The following is a 23819-nucleotide window of genomic DNA, read 5'->3' as shown; positions in this document are numbered from 1 at the left end:
TGAAGTCTAAGTTTCAGAAGAACAAAACAGTTATTGCTTCTGGGGATTTAAAACCAAAAGTTGTTAAACATAAGGTAATGATTAATCAGAAGTTATCAAACTTAAAGCACAAGGTACAAGAAGTGAAGAGTAAAGCTTCCAGTACTAACCTCAAAGGACCCATAAAACAATGGGTACCTAAATCTGAAATTATCAATGCTACAGATATGTCTAAGAGCAAGGAAAAGCAAAAATCATGGTACCTAGACAGCGGTTGCTCAGGGCATATGACAGGAGAGAAGTCTATGTTCCTCACCCTCACAATGAAAGAAGGAGGAAATGTGAAGTTTGGAGGCAACCAGTCTGGCAAGATCATTGGTACATGAACTATTGGTAACTCCTCTATCTCAATTAATAATGTGTGGTTGGTAGATGATCTTGAACATAACCTTTTAAGTATCAGTCAGTTTTTTGATAATGGTTATGATGTGATGTTTGAAAAGACCAACTGCACAATAATCAACAAAGATAACAAGTCCATATTATTCAAGGGAAAGAGGATAGAGAATGTCTATAAAATTAACTTCTCTGAACTGGTTGATCAGAAAATAATTTGCCTTCTATCAGTGAATGATAAGAAATGGATGTGGCACAGAAGGTTGGGACATGCTAACTGGAGATTAATCTCTAAGCTTAGTAAGTTACAACTTGTCAAAGACCTACCAGACATTGACTATCATTCAGATGCACTTTGTGGTGCATGCCAGAAAGGGAAAATTGTGAAATCATCTTTTAAAACTAAAGACATTGTTTCAACCTCCAGACCATTAGAATTAATTCATATTGATTTATTTGGACCAGTTAGCAGTGAATACAACATGTTATGTCCAAAATAGAATCTATATCAGACCAATCTTGGAGAAAACAACATATGAACTCTTTAAGGGAAGAAGACCCAATATCTCTTACTTTCATCAATTTGGATGTACCTGCTACATTCTAAATAACAAGCTCTACCTAAAGAAATTTCATGACAAGGCCCAAAGAGAAACCTTTTTTAGGTTACTCTGAAAGGTCAAAGGCATACATAGTGTATAATTCAGAGAATCAATGCACGTTAAATTTGATGACCAAGAGCCTGGAAATGAAACTCCAGAGCAAGGTGAAAGTTTTGCAGATATACAGGTTCCTGAAGACACTCCAGAAGCTAATCAGATTGTTGAATCTGAAGATAGTCCAGAAGCTGAACCAACTTCAAAAGCTCAAGATGAAGTAGCTTCTGATGAAGCTCAAGATGGCTCTCAGCAAGCTAATCAATCCAAGAATACATTCATGTACAAGTCTTCACATCCTGAGGATCAAATCATTGGGAACAAAGAAAGTCCTTGAAGAACAAGATCATACTTCAGACAAGAAGAGTCTATGATAGGGCTGTTATCAGTGATTGAACCTGCTATAGTTGATGAAGCACTCTCAGATGATGGATGGATACTAGCTACATAAGAAGAACTCAATCAGTTTCAAAGGAATGATGTGTGGGATCTGGTACCCAAACCTCAATAGAAGAACATTATTGGAACAAAATGGGTATTCAGAAACAAGTTGAATGAACAAGGTGAAGTAGTCAGAAACAAAGCAAGACTTGTTGCTCAAGGTTACAGTCAACAAGAAGGCATTGATTATTCTGAAACATTTTCTCCAGTTGCAAGATTGGAAGTAATTAGGTTACTTCTATCCTATGCAGTAAATCATGGCATAATATTATATCAAATTTTTCAATGGAGTGATATTAGAAGAAGTGTTTGTCAAGCAACCTCCTGGTTTTGAGAATCTTAAGCATCCTGACCATGTTTATAAACTTAAGAAATCACTATATGGCTTGAAACAAGCTCCCAGAGCTTGGTATGATAGACTAAGTAATTTCCTGATTAAAAAAGATTTTAAAAGAGGTCAGGTTGACACAACACTCTTCAAGAGGACTCTTGAGAAAGACATTCTTGTTGTGCAGATATATGTAGATGATATAATATTTGGTTCTACTAATGCATCTCTTTGCAAGGAATTTTCTAAGTTAATGCAGGATGAATTTGAAATGAGCATGATGGGAGAAATGAAGTTCTTCCTTGGAATTCAAATCAATCAAAGCAAAGATGGAGTATATGTTCATCAAACAAAGTATACTAAGGAGCTTCTGAAGAAGTTCAAGCTGGAACATTGTAAAGTGATGAACACTCCAATGCATCCAACCTGCACCTTAAGCAAAGAAGATACTGGAACAAAAGTTGACCAAAAGTTGTACAGAGGTATGATTGGTTCTTTGTTACACCTCACTGCATCTAGGCCAGATATTTTATTCAGTGTATGCTTGTGTGCAAGATTCTAGTCAGATCCTAGAGAATCTCATTTAACTGCTGTTAAGAGAATCTTCAGGTATCTGAAGGGAACAACTAATCTTGGACTCCTTTATAGGAAATCCCTAGATTATCAGTTGGTTGGATTTTATGATGCTGATTATGCTGGTGATAGGATTGAAAGAAAATCAACCAGTGACAACTGCCAGTTCCTGGGGGAGAATCTGATATCCTGGGCTAGCAAAAGACAAGCAACTATTGTTATGTCAACAGCAGAAGCAGAATACATCTCAACTGCAAGTTGTTGTACACAACTGTTTTGGATGAAACATCAGTTGGAAGACTATCAGATTAATACTAACAGTATTCCCATTTATTGTGATAATACTGCTGCTATTTGTTTGTCAAAGAATCCAATTCTACATTCAAGAGCCAAGCATATTGAAATCAAACACCACTTTATCAGAGACTATGTTCAAAAAGGAATTTTAGATATACAATTCATTGATACTGAACATCAATGGGCTGATATATTTACTAAGCCTTTGACTGTGGAAATATTTGATTTTATAAAGAAAAATTTAAACATGCAATTTGTGTCTGATTAAATTTGCTTGCTCCTGAACAAGAATTTAGGTTCTGAAGTCCTTCAGAAGCTATAGTCCATCAGAAGCTCTTTATTGAGGTTCTGAGGAAAATGTGCTTCTGAAGATGACATCAACATCTGAACTCCAGAAGCTGGGTTTTGTGCTCCTGAATAACAGAGTTAGTGGAAACGCTGGATGTTACTTATTGGTAGCACCTGTCCCACTAACTTGGCAGTTACTCTGAGAAAATTCAACGTGGCTTAAGTGTATTGGTGTATAATGTAAGAGGGCAATGATGATTTTATGCTTTGAATGTACTATCTCGCACCCCCTATGTCATTAATGCTGTGTTTGTTTGTCCCCTTCTGAATTGAAAAGGTTTTACCCAAAACACTTAGACAAATCACACACTACTCACTTCACAACCTACACTTTCTTCTTTTCACACTGATTCTCTGCGAAGTATGCTCGTCCTCTTCAAACAAATCCCTAGAACCCTAAATCTTCTTCAACAACAATGGCATCTTTAAGCTCCATTCTAGAATCAAACATGCAAGAAGCAGTTCCAGAATCAACTGCACAAGAAACTCCTGCTTATGAAATTAGAGGAAGAGTTATGTCCCTAGAGGAATGGGAACTCAATGTTCAAACAGAAAATCCAGTGGATTTCATCTCCTTAGCATATCATGGATGCGAGCTCAGAAGCTATTATGAAGCTCAAGGTCTGATGGATTATTTCAACATGTTAAATGGTCCAACTTACAAGAACCTAGTTAGGCATTTCTGGGTAAGAGCACAGGTATATGATCGCAAAGTTGCTCAGGCTGAAATGGATGAGAAGGTTCTGATTGATCCTACTCTTGCTGGAAAATCAAGGAAAGAAATGGGTTTGGAACCTTTCACGGTTACAGAGATAAGGTCCAGCATCATGGGCATTCCTGTCTTCATCTCTCAGGAAGCAATTGCCTTTGTAATTAGAAGACCATCAGAAGGAAGTTTCAAAGATGGTCTGGACAACAGCAAGAATAGTCCTTGGAATGAAGTTGTGACAGGTCCATGTTCAATAGCAAGAAGAAAGGTGCTTACCGTGATTTGACCATGAAGAAGAAGCTGCTCTTGAAGATACATAATGAAACTCTTCTACCAAAAGGAGGTGGTGGAGATCAACCTTCCTTAGAGCACAGAGTGTTTCTGCGTTACTTCATTACAAATGAGGGTGCAAATGTGGCCAAGTACATCTTCAAGCATATGATCAAAGAGCTTAGGGAAAGCCAAGATAACATGAGGTGCTGGATTCCCTATGGAAGATTAATTTCAGAGATTCTTTATCAAGGAGGAATTCTGAATGTACTTAAGGAGCTCAACATCTTCACTGATGATCAGCTTGGCACTAAAACAGGCAAAGTGATCAATGGAAAAACTCTCAGAAAGATGAATCTGATTGAGAATGGTGCTTTTAAGAAGCTTAGCATAGATTTGAAGGAGTCAAATGTTGTATCTGATCTAATGGATGGATTTCCTCCAATCTGCAAACAAGACCCTATTGAAGTCAGGATGAGCTACATCATGGATCATTTTGAGAGTACTGGTGAGGCAATCAGGCTTTGTGACATTCCAGACACCATGTATGGTGATGCCTTGCCTGTGGCCAAGAGCAGGAAGACAAAAAGGAAAGCTCTCACAAAGGAAGAATATCTGGATGATGCTCCTGAAGAACCTCAGAAGAAGAAAGCCAAGAAAGCTAAGAAGGAGAAAGCTGCAGTTCAGGAGAACATAGTTGGTTCTGTTATACCAACTATTCTAGAAGAGGTTGAAGATTTTAAGCCTGATAAGATCTTAACCAAAAGAAACAGAAGTGGCAACAACCTCCTCAACCTTCCATTCCAAAGAAGAAGAAGAAGTCTGCAATAAGAAAGCTGAAGATAACAGAGTATGTTTCTGAAGATGAAGAGCAGATTGTAGCTGCTACTGATCTAGTCACAAGAGAATTGGAGAAGAAGAAGGTTGAAGATGCGGATGCACTTGCAAAGATCTGGGAACTTGTAGAGGGGATTGAAGTTCCTGTATCAAGCATAGTAAGGGAAGATGCTGGTATTAGTGCACATCAAGTAGTAAAGGCAACTGAAGAAGTACAAGAGTTGGTGACTTCAGAAGCTGGAAGTCTGTTGATGGTGGCTGCTGAGGAAGTCCAGGAGGAAAATGTTGATGCTTCAAAAGCTGGTGTGTCAGAAGCTACAAGAGGTAATCCTGATTCTCCACATAATGCTAATGTTATTGTAGTAGAATCTAGTTCAACCACATCCTCTCAATCAACATCTTCTTCAGACATAGATGATGTTCCATTGAAGAAAATCTATGGAAACTTACACAAAGCCTTATCCCCGTCACCATCCACCAAACTCCACAAAAAGCCTGCTCATGAGGAATACGTACCTGTGTACCCTCAAATTATGAAGAGCATAGGTGAGATGTCTGAGATGAGAAACAAAATTTATGAAAGAATACCTGCAAATCATCCTTATCAACCACCTATGATAGAACCACTTAGCTTTATTCCTGCTGATGCAGAAGTTGTAAGTGAACAAGTAGGTTTTGAGTCTGCAAACCTAGATGAACCATCATCTCACCCCAACTCATCTCCCCAAACCAAAGAACTATCTGTTTTGGAGAATCTGGTCAGTCACTACTCAGGTGAACTACCAGGTGTTGAGTTTAACCTAGAGAAAGCCTCTGAAGTAGCTTCTAGTGAAGTTGCTTTAGAAAGCCCCCAACAACAAGCACTAAACGTACAAATGGCCTCAACAATCTGCCCAGAAGTCTCTATTTCTGAACAATGTGTTCCTGAACAACTTGTCTCCTCTGTTCATATTGAGTCTCTCTCATCTATAGAAAAAGTCGGTGATCCGGATTTTATGATCACATCAGAAGATTCTGATGTTGAGGCTGAGCAATCTAACTCATCCTCTACTGTGGTCATAACTTATGTTACTGGTCAATCTTTAGAGACCAATACTCGTACTACTACCTCCACAAATGACCCTTAATCTTCAAACTTAGCCATTCAACCTTGTGCTCCTGCCAAAACAAATATTCCTTCTCCACCCACAATGTTTCTAGTTTCTACTATCTTATCAGATGTGTGTGAGAATATATTTTAGGAGCTGAACAAGCTGGTTCAAGCAAGAAATAATCTGATTCATAAAGACAGCTATGAGAAGCAGTGGAAGAGATTGAAAGAGAGAGTAGACTTTATCTTGACTGAGCTTCAGAGAACATGCCCTGATGCTCAAGACTCTGCTCAAAATAAGCTTCAAGATTGGCTGAAAGGGGTTGATAACAATTTGCAAGAAGTGAAAGTTCTAAGAACTTGGGTGCAAACTCCTCTATGCTTAAGAGAAAGAAATGCTACTGATTTCATTCCTGCAGGTATACACCCAAGAGAGCTAAATGTCAACTGGTTGTCAAAGGTGAATGTCAATCCAGTCTCTACAGAACTAGCTTTGCTGCAAAATAATGCTGAGTTAGAAAATGAAAACAAGAAGCTGAGGAAAGAACTTCTAGAGCAGAAACTACTGCTGCTTGATTACCAGTCCTCCACAGAAGCAAAGCTGGAAGAAGCAAGAATCAGAGAGGAGAATCTACTCAGAAGCAACGAAGACTTCAAGAGAGAAATGAAGCAATAGCAAGAAGAGACAAACAAGATACTCAAACAAATGATGAACATGTTCCAGAAACAAGCCCAACCTTAGTTGCACACCCTCATCTTGTTTTTATTTCTGTTGTTTGTATCTTTGTATGTTTCTGCTTCTGAACTTATATTTATATGCTTCTAAATTACTGCTTCAGATCAATGATATTTTTCTTCTGAACTATGTGCTTACTTATTAGTTTTATTTTAAAATTTCTCACTACATTTTTCTCATCCCTTTCTTTTTGTATTTAGTTTTTATACTTTTTGTTGATGACAAAAGGGGGAGTAGATGTATAGTATTTATAGGCTCTGAGCCCCATTAATTTAATTCTAATCAAGTTAAATTAATAGGACCTTCTTCTTATCTCTTAGTCTATTAATGTGAGATTATTCTGAGTGAATTTCATTTTTAATGATGAATTTAGTTAAACATGAATAGAACTCAGGGGGAGCTTACAAACCTCACCTTAAAGTACTATTAGACTCAGGGGGAGCTTACAAACCTCAAACCCTTATAGTCAACTTGTTAATTAAATTAACAACAATTTTACAATTTAAATGCTACTGTTTGTCATCATCAAAAAGGGGGAGATTGCTGGAACAAAATGTGTTTAACATTATCCTTTGAGAGTTTTGATGATAACAAGGTATTAAAAATTGTCAATTGGATATGTTAATATTTGTTCAAGTGTACAGGACCATAGACAAAAATTTGATATCATCATTTAGGTTCTGGAAGAAAAAAAGAGATCAATGGAATCAACAAAATGAACTTGAAGCATCCGACGTCAAAGTGCGTCTGAAGTCAAGTGCTTCGGAAGTGATGTGATGACGTCATCAGAAGCAAGTTCATCAGAAGCACCTCATCAGAAGCTGAAGATCACCAGAAGCTGAAGTTCATCAAGAGATGCAAGACTTAAAGCTACACATGCTGTTCAATGGATTTAATCTTGTCTAAGCATTTCAGAAGACCAGAAGAGTGAAGCAACGACTATTTTGAAAGGATTTGAAGGCATTGGATGCTTGTTCTTTAAAGAGCGTTGACAAAGTACAATTGTACGAAGTGTACAACCACTACCTCCACTACTCTGTTTTTGTCTCTGCTACAGGACAAGAAAAACAACTATGCCTGCAACGATGTTCCTTCACACTTGGAATGGATTTGAAATTTATCCCTCATAGGACAATAACCATATCAGGCAAAAGATCATTGGTGATTGATCAAAGCTTCAAACGACTCTATTTTGATGTGCTGGCAATTTCATAATGTCTCTTTCACACCTCTATATAAAGGAGTGAAGACTTAGAGAATGGTACAAGGACTCAACAACAATTTACAAGTGCCAAAACTCTGTCAAAATTGTTCTGCATCAAAAGTTCGCTTAGAATTTCTTAACAACTTTCATATCTTATAAATTCTAGAGTCTTAAAGAGTTTGTATCTGATTTGTATTGTGAACACCACTGATTGTATATCAAGTGTTCAACCTCAAACATTTTTCTTTGTAATTCTGTTTGAATAGAAGTCTCTTACAGTTGTGCTTGAGCATAGGAATCTCTTGATTGTGTTCAGGAGCATAGGAAATCTCTTGCAGTTGTACTTGAGTAGTTTGAAGTCTCTTGCTAAGTTTAGCAGTGAGCAGTTGTAATCAGATATTACATTTTAGTGAACTCTCCTTAGAAGGGCAAGGGGGACAAGACTACTTCCGGTTTGTGGAAGGAACCTGTATAATTGCTTTGTGTCTTTCTTCCTTCTCTCTCTCTCTCTGTTTTTATCCGCTGCATTTAGTCCTGAACATCACTTCAGAAGTAGAACTATATCTGCTTCTGATCAGTGTTTCAGCTTAGGAGAAAATGAAGAAAAAACTAATACAATTCAACCCCCTTCTTGTGTTTTTCTCACCTTCATATCTTATCTCTTGTTGTTTGGTGAATTGCACCTATCCTCAACAATTATTCTTCTAATTTTATGATAAATTAACAAAATAACTCTAATCAATCTCTTTTAAGGTTACAATTCTCTAATTTCTTATGTGAGTTTGTAACTGTCAAAGGTTAACACTAATTTATAAGTCACAACTTAAAATGCTAATATATCTAAAGTGATTTGTTAGATTGAATATAATTACAAGAACAAATTCAAAAACTATGACCAGTGGTCAATTGAGATTTAGGTTCCTTTCATATTTGATCAAGATACAAAAAGCATTAAGCACAATTAATTTTGAGTAAAAACTAGAATTGTAATTGCATTGAACATAATTTATACAATCACTTGGTTCAAACAACTTGATATAAGTTCATCTAAGACCTAATCAATTGAAACTTAGTCAATCATGGCTAAAATACAATTAACTAAATTAGAAGAAGGTAACATTATACGAAATAGGACCAACTATGGACCATCACGAGACCCTGAGTTCCTTACTTCAAAATATGCTTTCTAGATCCAGAAAATTCGAACCCCTCTTCATAAATGAAGTTTTTTTTTTCAGACAGGGTTTTGGGCGTGTAAAGTCGTGTCATGATGTCTCAAAATTGTGTCACGATGTTGCGTTAATTTCAAAATTCTTGGCTTGATGCTCACAAAATTGTGCCACGATGTTGCAAATCATGCCACAATTTGCAGGTCAGTAGCAAATGCTCCATTCTTAATTGAAAATTGTGCCACACTGCTAAAATTCATGTCACAATCCTATTAAAACAAAACCATTGATTTTCTTGATTTCTTCAACTCCAAGTTGTCTAAAACTGCTAAAGACTCAACTAAAAAAAAAATATAAATGGATAAAAAACACATCATATGACAGCATGACATCAGTAACCCACCAATTCTTTTAAAAAAAAAAAACATTAACCCCCAAATGATTAAGATCAGAAGATAAACCATAATTTTTGTGTTTAACCACCGAAAGGACAACAATTTAACCATATCAACAAGATGATCAATCGACTCTAACTTGATATATCATAAACTGAGAGAAAAATACTATAAAAGTGGTAAAAAAAATTCGGAAATATAATCTAGTCTTTATGTTGGTCGATATGACGTGTACAGAGCGAATCTAGATGGGGTGAATAGATTCCCTCTCCAAAAACTTCTCGAAAGCCTGTTTTGATAAAGATTTCAACTAGACCGAATTTGACAATTGGAAATTGAGCTAGCAATGATAATAACTCAATTCGATTTTGAAGGCAATTCACGATTGAATTGTTATTAATCGATCAAACTTTAATACATACTCAAATTAGAAAACTTAGAACAATATCAAACCAAGACTAAGACCATTTATACCATCAATTGAGTGATTTAAATAAATTGAAAAATGTAAAATAATATTTATATATTGTGTGAGGTCCATTTATACCATCAATGTGGGTAGCATGGATGTAAATACTCTAAGGTGATCTGATCATATTCATGAGTGCTTGTTTCTGACCTGAAGTGTCGGTGGACCAACATTTTCCAAGTTTTGTTTGTTTTTTTTGACGAATTTGTTTAAAAATGAATTTCTTGTAAATACTTTTGTCCTCAGATCGAAGTCAAATAACAGCTTATTTCATCATAATAAATGCTAAGCATAGTGCTGTTGCTGTCCCTCCTCTGACTCTATGGAATACCTCAATACCACATGTTCTACCGACCTGAGGGGGTTCTTACTCAGATAATTTTAGAGGAAGGAAACAAGTGGGAGAGATAATTTTACTCAAAAAAAAGATGTGGACCACATGTTCTACCTACAAAACCAATATGATTAATTCATTGTCTTTGTAATTAAATAATTAATAATTAAAATGACATAACTTCATTTATTCACCTAGAGTATCAAAAGTTTTAGGACCGTCCCCACCTGTGAAGCCCCGATACTTCAAAATGGATGACGTATCGTATCCCCTGCGTATCCTGCACCGATACCTGTCCGATACTTTCCGATACGTATCAGGAGAGTATTCGAAGATTAAGTTTTATTTTTTTTAAAAATAATTATCTGATACTTCCCAATACGTATCAGGAGAGTATCCGATAATTATCATGCACCGATACATGCCTCAATTTTTCCCAATTAATGTTAACTAAAATAATTTAACTGTTGAGTACTGATGTGTTATTTTTTGGATATAGTGCTTCTTTTTTGGATCGATAAAGTATAACACTAACAGATATAATATAACAATGATGGTGCTCTTTTTGGGATATATTGTGTATGTAATTGACTAATCATCACTCTCGTAATCATCAATATTATTTATATTTATGTTGATGTGCTACAAACCTATGACTGGTTTCTTTTATTTGTTAATATATTTGCATATTAGAAAAATGATTATAATTATATTGTACATTTAATTATATAATTTTTTTTATTAACGTATCACAGCCGTATCGTATCTTGATTTTTGAAATTTTTCTGTATCGGTGCAGTATCGTATCCGTATCGTATCTCGTATCCGGCCTTCATAGGTCCCCACTTACTTGATAGATCATCCATCAACCTCTCAATCTCAAGGTCCTCTGTTTGAAACTAGCATCCCGAAAACATAGTAGTATTGGGTTGTGCTGCAATAAAAGAGACTTCAAATGTTTTTAACATATACTTTCTAATAAATTCTTTTTGATTGATTAAAATTCACACGGATTCCACCAAACTAAACGAATCTCATATGAATTTTAACCGATCATGATAAAAAATGTATGTAAAAATGTGTCGTTAGTATTTTTGTTAAAAAAAAAAATCTTTAAGAACGGTGGGTCGTCGCATGCGTTAGACTATAATGGTTGCATTCTTGCACGTGACTGGATCGTAGATCGTCATCATTTGATACATGAAGAGTTCTAAGAGCATAAATATCACTTTGATTTAAGAGTGTCTTAGCAGAAAATGTATGACACTGTGTGGTATTTCATTGCTACGGTTCCTTTTCTTCATTTGAGGTGTAAAAAATAATATAAAATTAGAATGTGATTTTAAACTATAAATTTGAGGTATATTGTATGATTAGTGGGATCCAATTTAGAGTTTTAAATGAGTAGTATGAATATTTAGAAAATGTAGTTAAGTGATTTAAATAAATTGAAAAATGTAAAATAATATTTATATATTGTGTGAGGTCTATTTATACCATCAATGTGGGTAGCATGGATGTAAATACTCTAAGGTGATCTGATCTGATCATATTCATGAGTGCTTGTTTGTTTCTGACCTGAAGTGTCGGTGGACCAACATTTTCCAAGTTTTGTTTGGTTTTTTTTGACGAATTTGTTTAAAAATGAATTTCTTGTAAATACTTGTGTCCTCAGATCGAAGTCAAATAACAGCTTATTTCATCAGTGTATAATAAATGCTAAGCATAGTGCTGTTGCTGTACCTCCTCTGACTCTATGGAATACCTCAATACCACATGTTCTACCGACCTGAGGGGGTTCTTACTCATATAATTTTAGAGGAAGGAAACAAGTGGGAGAGATAATTTTACTCAAGAAAAAGATGTGGACCACATGTTCTACCTACAAAACCAATATGATTAATTCATTGTCTTTGTTCTAGTAATTGGACAAGAATAATGATTAATTTGTTAGAATATGCTTCCAAACCTGTCACATTAAACACTTATTTTGTCAAATACACTTACACATTTTACATGCAAAATTTAAAACGTTTGCTTCCATCAGTCAACTAGTTGAAATATGTTGGGTAAAATATGTTTTTCGTCCCTGCAATTATAGGTCATTTGAATTTTCGTCCCTGAGCTTACTAATCCTCCCATTTCGTCCCTGTAAAAGTTAATCACTTGAAATTTCGTCCCTCTCCCCTTTTAATCACTGCCACGTCAGCAAATTACCAAAATGGAATGGGAATTGACGAAAATACCCCTGGCTTATTTTTTATTGTTTTTTTTCCTTCAAAATTTTTTTTCCCAGTTTTTTCCCGAATTTTTTTTTACGATTTTTTCTCCGAAAATTTTCAGTTTTAATTTTAACATTTTTTTTCCGAAATTTTTTATGATTTTTAATTATTTTTTCAGATTTTTTTAATTTAAAAAAAGAATTTTCAAAATTTTGAAATTTCTTAAAAAAAAATAAGCCAGGGGTATTTTCGTCAATTCCCCATGCCATTTTGGTAATTTGCTGACGTGGCAGTGATTAAAAGGGGAGAGGGACGAAATTTCAAGTGATTAACTTTTACAGGGACGAAATGGGAGGATTAGTAAGCTCAGGGACGAAAATTCAAATGGCCTATAATTGCAGGGACGAAAAGTATATTTTACCCAAATATGTTTTAGTGTGAAAAATACTAATATGCATCCCGTGAAAAATCATAATTAATGTATTATATAATATTGTTATCGTAAAACATATTTCATAAATAAACATATACTAACATATTCCCATAAAAAAATACAGTGAGATGTATTTTTGTTAATATATAGTCCATACACTCATATATATTTTATCAATATATAGTTCCCATTAGAAATAAGAATATACTAATATATTCCCGTAAAACAAACATATACTCATATATATATATATTTTTATTAATACATAGTCCATACACCCACATATATTTTTTGAATATATTAATAAAACTTAGGCAGCCACGGTGTTTAAATAGAGATATTAAAAAAATACTAATTAAAACTGATCACACGTTGTAGTTACTAAAATGAGTCACGTGTAACAATTGTACACTCCAATGAGTTTTTTAGTGATACATTTTAAAAAAAAAACAATGGAAAAATTGAAGTATGATTAATCATAGTATATTATAATATTGTTCTTGTTTTAGTATTGACGATATTACAAAAAATAATAAATGAAAATACATTTCATAAATAAATATATACTAACATATTCCCGTAAAAAAAACATATAGTGAGATATATTTTTGTTAATATATAGTCCGTATACTCGTATATATTTTATCAATACATAGTTCCCGTTAAATTTCAGAAATAAGAATATATTAATATATTCCCATAAAACAAACATATACTCATATATATTTTTATTAATATATAGTCCATACACCCACATATATTTTATTAAAATATTAATAAAACTTAGGCAATCGCGGTGTTTAATTAGAGATATTAAAAAAATACTAATTAAAACTGATCACTCGTTGTAGTTACTAAAATGGGTCTCGTGTTACAATTGTACACTCCAACGGGTTTTTTAGTGATACATTTTAAAAAAATAACGGAAAAAATTGAAGTATGATTAATCATAGTATATTATGATATTAGCAGAGAATTGACCTCAAAGGTTAATGATTATATTCTGAACGGTCAATGGAATATTCCTTTACAACTGCAGCTAAGATTTCAAAATATGTTGAACCTGGTTCAACACGTTACCATTCCTCTGGAACCCTCTACAACTGCAGCATACACAATCCGGTGAATTACAACTTAAGGAAGCTTATACCTTCAAACAACCTCAGTTTCAGGAGTTACATTGGGCTAAAGTTATCTGGAAAGGAGATGTTCATCCTTCTAAGTCCCTTTTTGTCTGGAGATTCATGCATGACAAGCTTCCAACTGATGAAAATCTCATGTTACGGGGCAGCAACATTCCATAAATGTGCAATCAATGTCACAAACATGTGGAAAACACATTCCATATGTTTTTCACTTGTTCCTATGCAATCAATATTTGGTCTTGGTTAGCTTCTGCTCTCAATCTCTCCCTAAACTTTACTTGTCTGGAAGATATTTGGAAGATTTGTGATATGAATTGGTCCCCTCAATGTAAAGTGGTGGTTACTTCTGCATTAATCAATCTTTTCAATACAATTTGGTTTGTCAGGAATCAGGCTCGGTTTTGCAACAAAAACATTACTTGGAGGCATGCTATAACCCTTATCATTTCTGCTACTTCTTTAGCAGGTAACGCAACTTCTAAATCTTCCAATAACTCTATCAGGGACTTTACCATTTTGAAGATTTTTAATGTTGCCACTCACCAACCTAGAGCTCCATTGGTTAAAGAAGTCTTCTGGTCCCCTGCACATTTCAGCTGGCTCAAATGTAATATAGATGGTGCATCAAATGGTAATCCAGGTCCTTCTGCTTGTGGTGGTATCTTTAGGAAGCACGATGCTTCTTTTTTATCTTGCTTTGCTGAGCCTTTAGGTCTTTCTACTTCTTTTCACGCTGAAATTTGTGGAGCCTTAAGAGCTATTGAGATTGCCTTTCATAACAACTGGACGGATATATGGTTGGAAACAGACTCGTCCTTGCTTGTGTTAGCTTTTCAAAAACCTACATTGGTGCCTTGGCAACTTAGAAAGAGATGGCACAAAGTCATGTTGAGGGATATGCACTGTATTGTGACACATATCTATAGAGAAGGAAACCAAGTTGCTGACTGCCTAGCAAATCATGGCCTTACCTTGCAAGCTTTGGGTGTTTGGAATGATACTCCTGATTTTATTAATGATTGTTATGTTAAAGATTTACTAGGGATGCCTTCTTTTAGGTATATCTCTTTTTGATGGAGTTTCTGGTCTAGTCCCCTCCATCTTGTATATTATCTTTCTCTCTTTTTAATATATATTTGGGTTGGTTAGCATCTTTGCTACCACCTTTTTGCAAAAAAAAAAAAAAGATATTGTTCTTGTTTTAATATTAATAAAACTTAGGCAGTCGCGGTGTTTAAATATAGATATTAAAAAAATACTAATTAAAACTGATCACTCGTTATAGTTACTAAAATGGATCCCGTGTTACAATTGTACACTCCAATGGATTTTTTATTGATACATTTAAACAAAAAAAAAAACAACGGAAAAAATTGAAGTATGATTAATCATAGTATATTACAATATTGTTCTTGTTTTAGTATTGACGATATTAAAAAAGCTAATAAATAAAAATAATCATAGATTTTATTTACTTATATGTTTGAGTGTGAAAAATATTAATATGCATCCCGTGAAAAATCATAATTAATGTATTATGCAATAGTGTTATCGTAAAATACAAAATCATATTCTGCTATAACAACAACACTTGTTAGTTTCCTCTAAAAAAACAAAACTTGTTAGTAAAACCGAATTGAAAATTAGTAGAGAAAATAGAGTTGAAAATGAGGAGAGAAAATGAAAATGAAGAAAGTTGGTAAGAAAAAGATAAGAGAGGAGAGTGAGATTGAGAGAGAAAAGTTTATTATTAAAAAAGAAAGGTGAAAGAAAAGTTTATTATTAAATAAAGAAAGGTGGGAAAGTGGTTTTTTGAAATTTGAAATAAAGTAGATAAAGTGAATTTTGATAGTGGATTTGACAAAAATAACCTTAAAGTTGTAAAGAAAAAAGTTTGGAAGAAAATTAGGTATGTGTAGTTAAGTAATTTTGGTAGTATGTTGTTTTCATATATTGTAAGTGAAGTGATATATATCCATTGATATATAAATATAAAAAAAAAAAATCAAAAAGAGTTTCTTATCGGTCAAAAGTAAATAATTTTTCGATGAAATATGTTTTTGACCTTTATAAAAGGAAACTTTTCAAGTTTAACCCTTACAATTTTTTTCTATTGTTTTTCATACTCTCGACAAACTTTTTGTGCAAATAGTTTAATCTTTGCTAAAACTAAATCTGTTCAATTATTTTTAAATTTATAAATTTTTAAGTTATGTTTAAAACATTATAAAAAATTATTTATTATATTTTTTTAGTAATGTCAAAAATTAATTTAAAAGTAACTAAATACTTCTAGTTGTAGTAGGTGGATGGACTTGTTGGTGTCATCAATCAAATGGGTTTATTAGAGTAGTATGTAGAAGATAGTTTGCAACTGAAACAAAATTCTTCAACCGTCTCTAGCCAATCTAGTTATGGATTATGCATTAACACTGAAGTTTTGGGAGAGAGTTTGATAGCTAAACATGTTTAATAAAAATGCAGAGAAATGATTGTTTTTTAATAACATACTCCATACACATAGGCATGACCGACCCAACAGATTAAGAGGCCTAAAGCAAAATTTTTAATGTGACTTTTAAAAATATATTTTTTAACGGAATATTTGTATAAAATCAATTTTTCAGTAGGCTTTATTCACTCCTTTATTTTTTTTTTGAAAAGACTAAAATGAATTATATTGCCACAACGAAGGTCTTCCTAGCACAAGGCGTGCCAAGGAATAACAACCTTAAAGTCAATACAAAAAGCAAAATACATACGAGGCAAAAGCCTACACCACATAACAATCCGAAACAATGCAGCTATTAGCCTATGCCTAGTAAAGTGAATGGACTAAGCCACCAACCATGATAGTTAAAGGGAAGAGTAACATACTTCTCCTTCAACCACTTAAAAGTTAACAACTTAATCCTATCCACCACCTGCATAATAGAGCTATCCTTAAGATTAAAAATTCTGTTGTTGCGTTCCTTCCAAATTTCCCACATAGTAGCAAACCAAATCACCTGAAGAATAGATTGCTGCGATTTAGAGACACCGCATAAAGAGCTGAAATGATTAAAGTGGCCCGGTACATCAAAGGACCTCGCCGTAACTATTCCAAGCCATTGATAAATGTCATTCCAAACCGATCCGAAATGATTACAATGTAAGAATAAATGATTGGATGTTTCAATAAGTCCACATCCACCAACACAATTTTGAACATCAACGCCTAACACATGACGCCTATGAAGATTCACCTTTGTAGGAAGCCGGTCACGAAACAGACGCCATGCAAAAAGCACCACCTTCAAAGGAACATCCTTATGCCAAAAAGAAGGCGATGGCACCACATTATCAACCTGAACCTGCGCAGTGAGAGTCTTGTATGCACTTTGAACTGTATAACAAGAAGTAGAATCCGCCTTCCACTTCCAAGAATCCATTCTGTGAACCTGAAAAGAAACATTTTGAAGTAACAGTCTAAGCTCCCCTACCGACTCTTCCTCCCAAGCAAACAGCCTACGCCTCCACCTCCACGCCTCACCCTCCTCCTCCCAACCTAAAGCTCTCATCGCTGCAACAGACTCCCCCTTTAATAACGACAACTCATACAACCTACTAAATCTATCACGTAACGACACCTCACCCACCCAAACATCCGACCAAAACAACACACTAGAGCCATCACCTAAAGTTCGGCAAACGTTATTTTGAAACCAGCCCTCTGAGCGCAAGGCCGCTATATTCCTCCACCACACGGATCCATCCCGCCCACCACTTCTCAAATGACCACCCTCCATCCCATTCCGTGCCACTATATTCACTCCTTTATTGATGCCATCCAACTTTATTCACTCCTTTATTGATGCCATGCAACAGTTTTAACAGTCTCATGATAATGCTTTCTCAATATCTGTTGTCTTATTTCCTGCCATAAGCATTAAGAAATCAATGCCTTCACTTCCACCACATCGGTTTGCCTTAACATCCTGGTTTCAAGTTGCATGTATTAGCTTCTCAATCTCAGTAATAGTTTCCTCCCCAATTCCTCAAACATTGATACCCTTTGTCTTTCTAATAATTCTAAAGTATAAAGATCCCAAAGATGCTATACTAAATTGAAATTTGTTAACTTCAGAATCTGATTGGCTTTTCTATTTATATCAACTCAACTATATATCACAACTCGGTGATGAATTCACCATTTCGCCACAACCACACTTGACAGAAATAACATTACCAATTGAAGAAGGTGGTGGAGGATAGGAGGGCGGTGGTAAGGGAGGTGGAGGAGGAAGAGGGAAGTGAAGAAGGAAGGTCTGTGGGGTCCGACGACGGAGGGAGGGGAGTGGGCTCGAAGTCCATTTTTTCCGGCGAAGACCTTGGTCTTTCCGGCGATGGGGAAGAAGATTCAGGTGGGGAAGAAGAAGAAGCTGCTGAGGTGGCAGTCTTACACAATGTCATGTTGCCACGTGGAGAGGAAAAGGAGAAGCCAAGTCCTGTTTTGCTTTTGGGAACATATTCAAATATTCCTCTTTTGGGGGAATGTTCTGTACCTAGACCAATAGAAATTTGTCACATTGGATGCTCAGAAAAAGTTGACGGAGACAACACTGCAGTGGGTCCCGCGCTACAGCAGCAGTCTCCCATCCCACAGTATGCGCGTGAGGAGCACGCGCTGGACATCCTCCAGCTTTCGCGTGAGGAGCACGCGTTGGAAAGGGTGGGGGAGACCTAGATTTCAGGTGGGCCCCAGGAGGTTGGTGGATCGGATATGGAGGAAAGTACTAGTGGGCCATGCTGTGGAGTTCCTATTGCAGATTGTCCTGTTTTGGAGGTTGGGGGTGTAGAAAGTAAACAGAGTATTTAGATTTTTCTGAATCATTTTCGAATACGATTTCTGACTCGGCAGTGCAAATTTCTTCTACAGAAGCCAATCTTGGTTCTCGACCGAGGCAAATTCTTAACAAGAAATGCCCGGTGGGGATGGGCCTAACCAAATGCGGGAGATTTGCGGAAGCGGCAAAGGTCGGAAAAGTAAGGAAAAATGGGCGAGGAAAGAAAGGTAGTGGGAGGAAGGAGAGTTTGGCCAGAAGTGTGACTGAGAAGGGGGGAGTTAGTAGGAAGGTTGAACTTGCAAACGCTATTCCGGAGTCTTCCAACTCTCTAAATCAAGTAACTTTGCAAGAAGCTCTTGATGCGGAGAGGATTTTAAGGATTAAAATGAAAAATGGTATTTCTTTTATGGTTTCGGATGATCCGATTTTAGATAAGCTTCTGGAGTTAGAAAAAGTAGATGTAGAGCATAATGCTCATTTGGAGAAATTAGAGGTTGACCAATGATAGTGTCATCCTTTAACGTTAGGGGGTTTGGAGGTAGTTTGAAGAAGAATAAGATTAGGGAGTTGATTCGGCATCATGGGGTGGATTTTATGGCAATTCAAGAAACAAAGGTCGAAAATGCCTCTCCTGCGTTGTGCTACAAACTTTGGGGGAGTGAAAATTGCAATTGGGTTTTTCGTCCTTCGGAGGGAAGTAGCGGAGGTATTTTATCGTTATGAAATAAGTCATGTTCAAATTTTATTTTCTCGTTTAGTGGTGAAGGTTTTGTCGGTGTGTGCTTGGAGAGGGTTCCTTTGGCATCTAGGTGTTTTGTCGTGAATATTTATTCCATTGTGATCTAGTTGCTAAACGGAGGTTATGGGCGAACTTGGTGGAGTTGAAAGATGGGTTAGGAGAAGGTGTTTGGCGGGGGATTTCAATGCGGTGAGATCTAAGGGGACAAAAGAGGGGTTCAAGTGGATGAACCTAGTAGCCGTCTTAGAGAGATGCGACTCTTCAATGAGTTTTTTGAAGAGATAGATTTGGAAGATCAAAATCCGCTTGGTAGGAGATTTACGTGGTCTAATTCTAATGGGGTGGCTATGAGTAGAATTGATAGAGTTTTATTATCGGAAGATTGAGAATCGATGTGGGGAACTCTATCCTTATGGGTTCTACCTAGAGATGTTTCCGATCATTGTCCGTTGCTCCTTAAAACGGGGGAGAGTGATTGGGGACCTAAACCTTTTTGGTTCAATAATTATTGGATCTCGAATCGGAAGTTTGAAAAGGTGTGGAGGAGGGTTGGAGGGCCGAAGGGGAAAGGGGGTGGATGGGAGTGGTGTTGAAAAATAAATTGAGAAGGTTGAAACTTAGCCTTAGTTTGTGGAGTAAGACGGAATATGGGGATTTGGAAGTTAGAATTGAGAGATTAAAGGCGGATATAGAGGAGTTTAACTTCAAGGGAGAGGTGGGGGTTCTTACATCTTAAGAAGTGGATTCAAGGAAGTTGAAGTTTGCGGAATTATGGAAGCTACTCAAAAGTAAAGAGGCATCCCTAGTGCAAAGGTGTAAGTCCAAATGGCTCAAAGAGGGTGATGAAAATTCTAATTTCTTTCATAGAAGTGTTAAATTGAGAGCTAACCAAAACTCAATTAGAGCAATTCAAGTGGAGGGAGGTTGGGGTGCAAACTCCGGAGGAGGTTAGAGAGGCGGTGGTGATGTATTTTGAAAGGCAAGTGGCAATTACTTATTGGGAAAGACCGAGGTTAGATGGGGTGGCGTTTGAAGTTCTCTCGGATGGTGAAAATAGGGATTTGATTGCCCCTTTCTTAATGGAGGAAATTGAAAAGGTGGTTAAGGAAAGTGATGGTAATAAAAGCCTGGGCCCGGATGGCTTTAACTTTGCTTTCATCAAAGAATTTTGGTATCTTATCAAGCATGAAGTGAGAATCATGTTTGATCAATTTCATGCAAATGAGGTGGTGTAGAGGAGTTTCATGTCCTATTTTGTTACTTTAATTCCAAAGGTCAATAATCCTTTCACTTTGAAGGAGTATCGTCCCATATCCCTCTTAGGATGTCTCTACAAACTTCTTGCAAAAGTGTTGGCGGGAAGGCTAGCAAAGGTTATGAGCTCCATTATCTCATCTTCTCAATCGGCGTTTGTTAAAGGGAGAAATTTGGTGGATGGGGTTATGGTGATTAATGAAGTGGTGGATTTTGCAAGAAGGGCTAAGCAAGAATGTTTGATTCTTAAGGTGGATTTTGAGAAGGCTTACGATACGGTAGATTGGGGTTTCTTGGAGTACATGCTTAGGAGGATGGGTTTTTGCGTGAAGTGGATAGCTTGGATGAAAGCGTGTGTCTTCGGAGGTAATATGTCTATCCTAGTCAATGGTACACCGACGAAGGAAATTAGCATTCAAAGAGGGCTAAAGCAAGGGGAGAAAAACACAAGAAGGGGGGTTGAATTGTGTTAGCTTTTTCTTCGATTCTCCTAAGCTGAAAACACTTGTTCAGAAGCAGACATAGTACTGGTTCTGAAGTGATGTTCAGAACTAACTTGCAGCAGATAAAAACAGAGAGAGAGAGAGAGAGAGAGAGAGAGAGAGAGAGAGAGAGAGAGAGAGAGAGAGAGAGAGAGAGAAGAAAGACTGATGAAGTATTTTTGCATCAAACAAGATAAGTATTGTGTATCGTCTCCACAGGGATTAGTGCGATATCAATGACAGTTTAACATCAATTTTCATTCTAAGTATTAAGAGTACTTGTTTGTTTCAATTGTAACTAGATAAACTAAATTACAAAAGTAAAGCTTGAGATTAATAAGGCGTGAAACTTGTTAGGACTAAAGTTCCTTAACCAAGCGTTGCACATAACCTAATGATCAATACAGATTCTAGCTTCTCAAACAATGTTATCACAATCATTTCTACAATATCCTTCGTGTTCAAAGCGATATCGTTATTTCTAAAGTATCGTTTAAACATTCGTGTCCAAATCATTCAAACGATCACAAAGACGATCGGATGACTTAATCGATCGTGTCCAACCGACTAAATGTCCAAAAGCATTAAGGTCTTGATTAAAGGTGATTATCAAAGATTAAAAAAAAGTGTCAAGAATGATAACCTAAGATAGATTGTTACTCTAGGTCTAGATTCAAGAGTTCGTGTCCAAATCATCTTGAATCTCATTGAAAGCATTAAGAGCAAGAATAACAACAATATTGAATAAAGATGCTAGAAACATATTTATAGATCAAAAGATTACATGTTAGCAAAGATCAAGTACCTCTAATCCCAACAAAGGAGATTTAGCTACTCATCATCATGGAAGCCTTGCAAGAATGGATTGAAAGAGAAAGATTCATTACAACTTGTGATGTCTCACAAAGGAGGAAAAATCCAACTTCAAATCACTCTCACTCTATATGCACTAGCCCTATTTCTCTCTCTAAAATAACTATATGTGAAAACTTAGAGAAAAACTAACTAATGGCAAGATCCTCTCTTTGAAGAATAGCAAGTGGCTATTTATAGACTTTTGCTCTGCCTGAACTCGCAGCTGCGAGCTACACCACTCGCCATTGCGAGTTGCTCTTTCTGGACCAATGAACTGCTGCCACATCACATCTGGGGGCTAAACCGCCCTAACTTGCAACTGCGAGCTAATGAACTCGCAACTGCGAGTTACTCGCAATTGCGAGTTGAGTGCGAGCACACACTGCCTCCTGGTTCAACTTCTGCCATTTTGCACTTTTTCATGATTTTTGGTCTTTGCTCAGTGTCTTGGGGTAAATTCCTGCATATAAGGATAGAGTAAGATATATAAAGCGTAATAAGGCATTTAACGTTTATTTCTCGGCTTTTCCTTCAATAACTTGCAAAACAAGTAACAAAAAGTGCATAAAATATAACATGAATTTAACACTTCCTAGCACTTATCAAACTCTCCCCAACTTAACTCTTTCTTTGTCGTCAAACAAAAGATTGAAAATTAAACAAGTTAATAGGACAAGACACAAGTACAAAAGGATTTGAAAACTTTTTCAGATGAATGATTCAAAATTGAATGCACGGGCAAGTCTAAGTTTCCAACTAATCTAAAATTCTACTACCAACATGAGATGTGTTCTAAGTACAAAGTTCATGTCAAAAAGTTCAAGTCAACAATACATTTACTTACGAACCACACCTAACACACTTCTTTGAAAGTAGATTAAACAATTGAAATCAAATGAATGAGGGTTATGAACACACATCCGGCAATCAAGTTAACATTCCAATCAAGTTATGTGTCCATCCAACTATCATTTCAAAAGGCATAAAAACATGGATCAAAAGGTCTTTGAGGGTTATAACTTGGCTTGGCTACTAAAGAAAGGAAATTTGTGGGAAAATTGAATTCAAAAGGCCAAGCATAAGGGAACATTCCTTCTATTCACATCCAAAAGACAAAAATTACAAGAATCCCCTTAATTCTACACAAACCCTTGGTGTTCACACATGATACACTTTGATCTTGACAACTTATTCTATTTTTGGATTTTTCTGTCTCTTTTTCTTTTTCTTTTTCTTTTCATGTTCTTGGTGAGTGGATTGAATGTTGGATTGGTTCTCCATGATTTGTGCTTGAATCATCTCCAATTGAGATGATAAATTCTTCAATCTTCGGTTGGTATCTTGCATGTTAATCATGGATTGTTGCATGAAGACATTCAAAGTATTTTCTATCACCGAATATCTTTCATCTTCATAAGAATGTTGCTGATACTGTTGATATGATTCATACTCGGGTGGAGTGTAGAATGATTTTGTCTAGGTGATGATCCTGCAACGGAAACAACTAACAAGAAACTTTTCTTTGTTTACCAAAGAGGGGTTAGTACAAACAACTATAAAGTAAAGAAAATTATTTACGGATTATGTACAAATGCTTAAAATGATAAATCAATCGTACTATCTATGATATCT

The 23819-nt window shown here is 35.9% G+C and overlaps 1 pseudogene; it reads left to right on the top strand.

Moving 5' to 3' along the window:
• Positions 1 to 3434: 3434 nt before the first annotated feature.
• LOC146906805 (uncharacterized) lies at positions 3435 to 8256 on the top strand (annotated as a pseudogene).
• Positions 8257 to 23819: the final 15563 nt, after the last annotated feature.

Source organism: Medicago sativa, chromosome 7 (genome assembly GCF_051527215.1).
Source record: "Medicago sativa cultivar Bolivia chromosome 7, Bolivia_mono, whole genome shotgun sequence".
NCBI lineage: Eukaryota > Viridiplantae > Streptophyta > Magnoliopsida > Fabales > Fabaceae > Medicago > Medicago sativa.
This window is presented reverse-complemented; position numbering and strand designations above follow the sequence as displayed.